The sequence below is a fragment of the Echinops telfairi genome, unplaced genomic scaffold, assembly GCF_000313985.2.
Source record: "Echinops telfairi isolate 266 unplaced genomic scaffold, ASM31398v2 ScPeMD7_655;HRSCAF=1070, whole genome shotgun sequence".
Lineage (NCBI taxonomy): Eukaryota > Metazoa > Chordata > Mammalia > Afrosoricida > Tenrecidae > Echinops > Echinops telfairi.
The window spans coordinates 18378354-18386814 of record NW_022104553.1 but is presented as its reverse complement, the minus strand read 5'-3'; the positions used below and the strand labels follow the sequence as shown (position 1 = coordinate 18386814).

Below are 8461 nucleotides of genomic sequence, written 5' to 3'. Positions count from 1 at the left end.
AACAACAACAGAAATAATTGAGTCAAAGAAAGAAACATAGGAACGAGGCCACACGGGGCCTCAGGGGACTTGTGGATTTTGCTCTCCTTTTTTTCAATCTTGCAATTCTGCTGGAATCCACGATCATTGCATGAGTCTTTGTCATTTCTGTTAGAAGTAAGACATCAACCTCCCTGCCTTAAAAAAGAAATCATTTTATTGGGGACTCTGACAACTCTTATAACATTCCACACATCCATTGTATCAAGCATATTTGTACATAGGTTACCTTCATCATTTCTAAAACATTTTCTACTTGAGCCCTTGGTATCAGCTCCTCTTTTTCCCCTTCCCTTCCCTCCCACAATCTCCCTGCCTTTGAAGGACAGAACTGGCCAACAGTTTCTATAGAGCTGGGTGAGTGAGGCGGTGGGTGGGCAGGGGAATGTGGACAAGCCCCTCAAGCCAAGAGAACCCTGGGTACCAGATGGCCTGTCTAAACCCAACTGCATGAAATGTTGGTTCTACCAGGAGATCCCTCCACCAAGATGGTCAGCTTTCTCATGAGCTCAGCTTTATGCCTAAATCTGCCTTTACCTATCAGCACACCCCCTTAACCTGTGGCCCAAAGAGGCAAGTTTTGTCAGGGGAGATCCTCTCCCCTTGAAGAGTCTTAAGAACTCATTGCAATCCAGTCCATGAGGTGCCCTGGGGACATGGTGAGCTATACTGCTCCCTGCAAGGTCGGCTGTTCAAACCCACCAGTTGCTTCTTGGGAGAAAAATGAGGCTGTCTAATCCCATAAAGATTTACAGGCTCGGAAACCCACAGGGTCCACTCTACCCTGTCCTTTGGGGTCGCTGGGAGCTGGAGTGGACTTCAGGGTGGGGAGGTTGGTTCTTTTTGTTTGGGTACTTGGATAGCATGAGCTACAAGATCATGTTATAGCTGATGGGTGCTGTGGAGGCCACTCTGGACCCCACGTGACAGAGGTAACTGCCCCAGAGGGTTTCCGGGCTGTCATCTTTGTGGGAGGAGACGTCTAAGTCATTCTCCCAAAGAGCAGCTGGGGGGCGGAGGCTGTTAGAGCTTCCATTCTGAGCACCAGGTTTGCTTCTGGAAGCAGCAGTCAAGAGATCAAATGACAGCATGCACAAGGCCTCTTCAGAGCGTTGAAAAGCCAGGAGGTCACTTTGAGGACTAAGGTGCACTTGGCCCAGGCCATGGTATTTTCAGTGGCCTCCTCTGTACGTGAAAGTTGGACAGTGAATGAGAAAGATCAAAGAACAATTGATGCATTTGAACTACGGTGCTGGAGGAGGCGATTGGAAGTACATACTAGGTGGAGCCAAAAGAAGAAACAAATCTGTGTTGGAAGAAGTCAGGCCAGAGTGCTCCTTCAGAGGCAAGGGAGGAGCAACTTCATCTCAAGCACTTTGGACACGTGGTCAGGAGAGACCAGTCCCTGGAGGAGGGCATCCTGCTTGGCAAAGCAGAGGGGCAGCAAAAAGGAGGAAGGCCCTGGGCATGATAAATTGGCACAGTGGCTGCCACAATGGGCTTACGCATAAGAACCACTGCAAGGCTGGCGCGGGACCGGGAAGCGTTTCATCCTGTTGTGCATTGGGGCACCTGAGTCGGAAATCGCTCCAGGGCACCTAACAACAATGGTTTGTGGTGGGCTCCTGAATGCATTGTTGAGTGTGCACAGAGACCCCACCTCCGCTGAGTTCTTTCTGATGAGTAGCCGGCCCTGGTGGAGCTCTCAGTCAAGCATTGGGTTGCTTCCTCGTAAGGTCGGTGGTTAGAACCCACCGGCCGCTCCTCAGGAGAAAGATGAGGCTTTCTACTCCTGTAAAGAGTTACAGTCTTGGAAACCCACAGGGGCAGTTCTACCCTGCCCTCTAGGGTGACCATGAGCCAGAACTGACCGGTGGCAGTGGGTTGGATCCAGTTGGACATAGATTTGGCCTCCGTTAGGTTATTTCTGACCAGTCACTTGCCCTGGTGGTACTGTAGGATCAGCACGGGACTGCTCCTCGTGAGGCTGGCTGTTCAAACCCCCCAGCCACTCAGCAGGAGAAGGATGAGGCTGTCTGCCTCATCTGTAAAGAACAACAGCCACTGAAAAATAATAATAATTTATAAATTATCAAGGGTTCATGAGGGAAGGAGTGGGGGGAATGAGGAGCTGATACCAAGGGCTCAAGTAGAAAGAAAATGTTTTGAAAATGATGATGGCCACATGTGCTTGACATGGATGGACGGATGGATTGTGATAAGAGCTGTATCAGCCCCCAATAAAATGATTAAAAACAAAAAAGAATGACAGTCAGGAAGGGGAGGGGCATTGGGGAGCGGTCAATGGGAGTGGAAGTCGGGAGGGAGCATTACAACTGACTGTGATGATGTGTATGCAAGTGTTTTTTTAAAAACAATTTAAATATTAATGATGGCAACATATGTACACGTATGCTTGATACAATTGATAGACGGATTACTATGAGAGCTGTAAGAGCCCCCAATAAAATGATCCTTAAAATAAATAAATAAATAAAAGCGATCTAACGATGGCAATGTGTGATATGTGACGATCATGTGGAAAAAACTACTAAAAAGAAGAAACCAAATGACAATGGTGACCATGGACGAAGGGGAAGAGTTTTGGCTTAGAGGGCATTGAGCTTTATGTTAACAGTGGCAGAATAATTTGGAAAAGGACATCAACAATGGTTATAGGACACAAAGAGTATAATCAGTGGGGCTGAATTACACACGTGGAAGTTGAATTGGAGTGGGGGAGGTGGGGAAGGGAGGTGATAAAGGGAAGCTGATATCAGAGAGGTCAAGAAAAAAGAAAATGTTTTGAGAATACTGGTGGCAGTAATTGTATAATTATGCTTGATCTAATTGAATTATGGATTGTGATCTGTAAGAGCTCCCAATAAAATGCTTTTTTAAAAAAAGTTAAATTGGAGAATGTTCTGTTGTGTACATAGTTTTGTTGTTGTTGCTGATTCTGTTTATTTCTTGGCTCAGTACTTTCACTTCTTTTAAAAGTGACTTTCTCGTTTTGCCAATCCCTTTGTACCTCTGTCAGATGAATCTTACGTTTGCTACTTTTTGACCTGTCGTCCAGTCTGCATTTGAGGTCCCAAACCCCGCCCCCTCCCCCTACTGTGTATATTGTTACCACAGTTTTTGTTGTTATTGTTGTTGCCACAGTTGGAAAAAAAATTACATGCATCGCAATGAGTACAAGGAAGAAGAAAACGTTCTAAAATCGATTGTGGGGATCGTTGTATGACCCTTCTTGATATGGCTGAAGCAATTCAATGCTTCATTGTCTGACATGGGAATGAAGTGCCAATGAAACTGTTAACAACAACAACAACAACAACAACAGGATTTACAGCTGGGGAACCCATAACCACGGCTGTTTGGAGTCTGAATCAACTGGATAACCATGGGGTTTGTTTGTTTGTTTAATTATGACAAACCAGCGACGCGAACAGCTTTGCCCTTTGGCAGAAGAAGGCGTCCACTCCCCGGGGGGGCCAGGGGTAAAACGGCCCCTGTGGGTTCCCCACACCATAAATCTCCCCCGAGCAGGTGGTGATTGCAGACTGTTGACCTTCCTGTTAGCAGACCAATGCGTGACCACTGTGCCACCAGGGCTCCCCGAGGGGATTAAAAAAAAAAAAGTCACTGCCATGGAGGAGTCAGTTCTGACTCAGAGCGACCCTACAGCACCCGGCAGAATTGCTCCTACGGGTTTCCAAGACTGTAACTATAGGAGTAGAAAGCCTCGTCTTTCTCCTCCGAGTAGCTGGTCGTTTTCGAACTGCTGACCTTGCAATTAGCCTCCCAATGTGTCACCCATTCCACACCAGGCCTCCAGCCAGGTAAGTGGTGCTGTTAGGTGCCAACCCATAGCAACCTTATGCACAACAGAAAGGAACATGACCAGGTCCAGCACTGCCCTCACGACCCTTCCTGGGCTTGCGCCCATTGTTGGAGCCCCTGTGTCACTCCATCTCCTTCAGGGCCCTCTTTGTCACTGCCCTGCCACTTCACCCAGCATGATGCCCTTCTCCAGGGACTGGTCTCCCTTGAAAATATGTCCAAACGATGTGAGACCAAGTCTCACCATTCTTGCCTCTAAAGAGCACTCTAGTCGTACTTCTTTCTTTTATTATCTATCATCTATCTGTTTATCCATCTATCTATCTATCTGATTAACTCAGCCATACTTCTTCAAAGACAGATTTGTTTGTCCTTCTGGCAGTCCATGGTACACTCAGTATTCTTCTCCTGTACCAACTATTCAATGCATCGACTCTTCTATGGTCTTGGTCTTCCTGGTTCTTTCTTTTTTTTTTTGTGACATTTTATTAGGGGCTCATACAACTGTTATCGCCATCCATACACACATCAATTGTGTAAAGCGCATTTGTACATCATTCTCAAAACATTTTCTCTCCACTTAAAGCCCCGACATTAGCTCCTCATTTTTCTCCTCCCTCCCCGTTCCCCCCTCCCTCATGATCCCTTGATAGTTTATAAATGGGTATTTTGTCATATCTTGCCCTGTCCTACGTCTCCTTCACCACTTTTCGGTTGTCTGTCGGTCTTCCTGATTCAATGTCCAACTTTCACGTGCATATGGGGCAATGGAGAATACCCCGGCTTGGGTCAGGCACACCTTAGTCCTCAAAGTAACAACCTTGCTTTTCAATACTCTAAAGAGGTCTTGTGCAGCAAATTTACCCAATGTATTCTTTGGATCTCTTTATTTTTTATTAGTATTATTTTTAATTAAAAGATCATTTTATTGGGGGTCTCTTACAGCTCTTACAATCCATTCATCGATTGTATCAACCATTGACTCTCTTGACTGATGCTTCCATGAGCATCCAGTCTGGATCCAAGCAAGACAAAATCCTCGCCGACTTCAAGCTCTTCTCCTTTTATCACGATGTTACCTATCGGTCCAGTTGTGAGGACTGGAGTCTTCTCTACCTTGAGTTGCCCTCCACAGGAGTACAAAGTTCTGGCTAGGTGGTTTTTCTTGATCCCAACCGGGAGAAGCCACTGCCCTCTAGTGGGTCGAGATCAGAAATGCATCCTGGCATCCTAAACCAAGGCCACAAAACCGCCTGCCCACCACAGCAGAGTCCCCCAGAATGTGGGCTGTGCTGAGGCTGAGCATCCCTGCGTGAGGGCCACTGACACCCACAGATGTCTGACCCCCACATCGCCTTCTTTCTTTCTTTCCTATGTTAGAGATGGACTCCCATGTCCCGAGAGAAGCCAAGAAGTGCACTTCGGATTCGCTATCCCTCCTTTGTCAGTTGCTCAGACTCCTGTTTAGATCCCAGGGATAAGAAACCTGGGGGGTTTTCAAGGCTGTGAGCTGTCATTCCTTTCCTTTTTTTCTTTTTTCAATTTTAACTTGTTATTTGTTTATTTTAGTGTTTAAAGAAAAACCGAGACGGTGTTGCTCAGCCCAGCTCATGACTCCAATCAGAGATAGTATCCCGTTAAACCTCCCATAAATGCACTCACGTGCGGCCGTTACATCATCTGAAGTCAATTTGAGGCTATGAAGGGCAAAGGGGTGGAGTCTAGCCTGTCAATCAGGTCGCAGCTTGATGACCTCATTTGGAGGTGCTATGGAGATAAATAGCTCACTGGAGGTGGGACACAGAAAGACTCCCTTCCCAGCCCAGTCCATAAGTCCGATATTAGCTCATATGTCCAAAACCAGTCTGTAAATTCCTCTTCAGACTCACACAACACATGCAATGATGCCGAATGCAGGAAGATCATAGGCCAGTGGGTGGAAAGTCTTGTGCATCCAGTGGCAGTGGAAGCAATATCTCAGCGTTGGCGTGGGTCTCCATGTGATTCCTCCAGCTCCAGGGCTCTACCTTAGTTCCATGTGTCTTGTCAAACGGCTGGCCTTCCCGATTGCATCCACTATGCCACCGTGGCTCCTACCCTTGGCAGTCAATGGCTCCCAACAGAAAGGTGTAGTGCTGAAAGATGAGCCTCCTGGGTGCATGTCCTAGACCTGACATTGCTAAGCACTCCTTTGTGGAAGTACCCCCGTTGACAACGGAAGCCCTAAGTCCATTTATGAGTCTCCACATGAATTCGGCCTTCACTGAACTCTTTTATATTTCTTTTCTTTTATTACAATCCATCCATCCATCCATTGTGTCAAGTACATTTGTACATTTGTTGCCATCATCCTTTTCAAAACATTTTCTTTCTACTGGAGCCCTTGGGATCAGCTCACCCCACCTCACCCTCTTTCCTCCACCCTCCTTCACAGAATTCTTCCTGATCATTTTAGGGCAGTGGCAATGGCCTAGCCAGTCCAGGGAGGGGTGGCCCAAGCCTTAGCCTAAGGGACTAGTCTGGGCGTGTGTCCTGAATGGAGAGTAGGTGCCGGGGTTGAATGAAGACCAAGGATTGTGGGCGGGAGTACAATGCAATGTAAAGAAGACTGCCGTCCCCAGACCTAGACCAAAGGGTACCATGGAGATCAACAAAGACAGAGTGGAAGTTGTCAAGGATTTGTCTTGCTCGGATCCACACTCGAGATGCTCATGGAAGCAGCAGTCAAGAGATCCAAAGACGAGCTGCGCTGGGTAAATCTGCTGCGCACAACCACTCAATAGTATTGAAGAGCAAGAACGTTACTCTGAGGACTAAGGTGCGACCCCTGTGAAAGGGTCGCGCGACCCCCTAAGGGGTCACGACCCACAGGTTGAGAACCTCTGAACTAAAGGCTTGTTATGTGGTTCATCCAAGCTATACCCCACTCAAATTCTTATGCGTTGATCAGCATGTTCCCAGCCAAAAACATTAAAAACGGCAAACCCATTGCCATCAAGTTGATTCTAACGCACAGTCACGCCCACATAAAAATGAAAAATAAAACAATGGAAACCTGATGGCCAGCAGGTCAATTTCTGACTCCCAGCAGCGAGCCTGTAGGCTGGGGTGGAACTGCCCCTCTGGGTTTCCGAGACCGTAACTCTTGAGGGGAGTAGACAGCCTCCTTTCTCCCGAGGCACAGCTGGTGGCTTCCAACTGCCCACCCTTCGGCAAGCAGCCCAATGCTTGACCACGACAGCACTGTGTGGGTGCTGTTAAGTGCCTTTGAGCCGGTTCTGATGCCCGGTGACCCATGCACAAGAGAGCGACACATCGCGGGTCTGCACCACCCCCATGATTGTTCTTGTGCCTGAGCCATTGTTGCAGCCATTGTGTCCATCCAGCTCCTCGAGGGCCTGCCTCTCGTTCACTGCGCCTCACTTTACCAAACATGAAGCCATGCTCCTGGAAATACGCCCAAAGTCGGTGAGATGACATCTTGCCATAAATCTTATTTCTAAAACGCACTGTAAAAATCTTGTCCCCACTCACTCACTCACTCTCACTCACTCACTCACTCTCACTCTCGCACTCACTCACTCTCACTCACTCACTCACTCTCATTCACCCACTCAGTCACTCTCTCACTTTCTCACTCACTCACTCACTCTCTTTCTTACTCACTCACTCATTCACTCACTCACTCACTCACTCACTCACTCTCTAATTCACTCACTGTCATTCACTCACTCACTGTCTCACTCACTCACTCACTCTCATTCACTGACTCACTCACTCTCTCACTCTAATTCACTCACTCTCATTCACTCACTCACTCTCTCACTCACTCACTCTCTCATTCACTCTCTCGCTTACTCTCTCACTCATTCTCAAAAATAAAAAAAAAGAGAAAAAAAAAAAATCTTGTCCCTAAAAAGCACCATCATTCACATGCACCCAACTCTCACATGCACATGAGCCAATGAGAAGACCCTTTCACAGGGGTCGCCCAAGTCATCCCAGTAGCAAAATGACAGTGATGACGTAGCAATGAAAATAATGTTATGGCTGGGGTTCACCACCACAGGAGGAACTGTTTTACAGTCTCATGGCATTAGGAAGGTTGAGAACCACTGCTCTAGTTCTTTAATATTTCCTCCCCTTACTATCATGGTTTTTATTTGTTTTACCTCATTAATCATGCGAGATTTGTGTATGTTCATTTGTATATTTAAGATCCTTTGGTACAGAAGAACAACACAGTGAGAAAGTCAAGATAGATAAACCTTCAGAAACAGTAACAGGAGTAATGGCTCCCTTGCGGGTACAGGAAGAGAGAGGGTGGGGAACAGGGAGCAGATAGCATTGATAACTGTATAACCCCACTCAATGGGATCGAGCAACAGAAGTGTATGTGTTGGACTGTATTAGACATAGCAAAAAAGAAACTATTATAGAAAAAAAAAAAGGAGAAGGATTCCTGGGGGTATGATGGGGGAGGGGGGGTGAGTTAGTTAATTGTGCCAACCTGGCCGATAATCACATGTGGGGCTAATTGAAAGGCGGAGGGATAAATGGGTGGTGAGCCTCGCCT

At 47.0% G+C, this 8461-nt stretch overlaps 1 protein-coding gene across 1 annotated transcript in view; it reads right to left on the bottom strand.

Moving 5' to 3' along the window:
* The window catches only part of NLRP12 (NLR family pyrin domain containing 12), a 38734-nt gene that overhangs the window by 16968 nt on the left and 13305 nt on the right, over positions 1-8461 (bottom strand). The window lies entirely within an intron of this gene.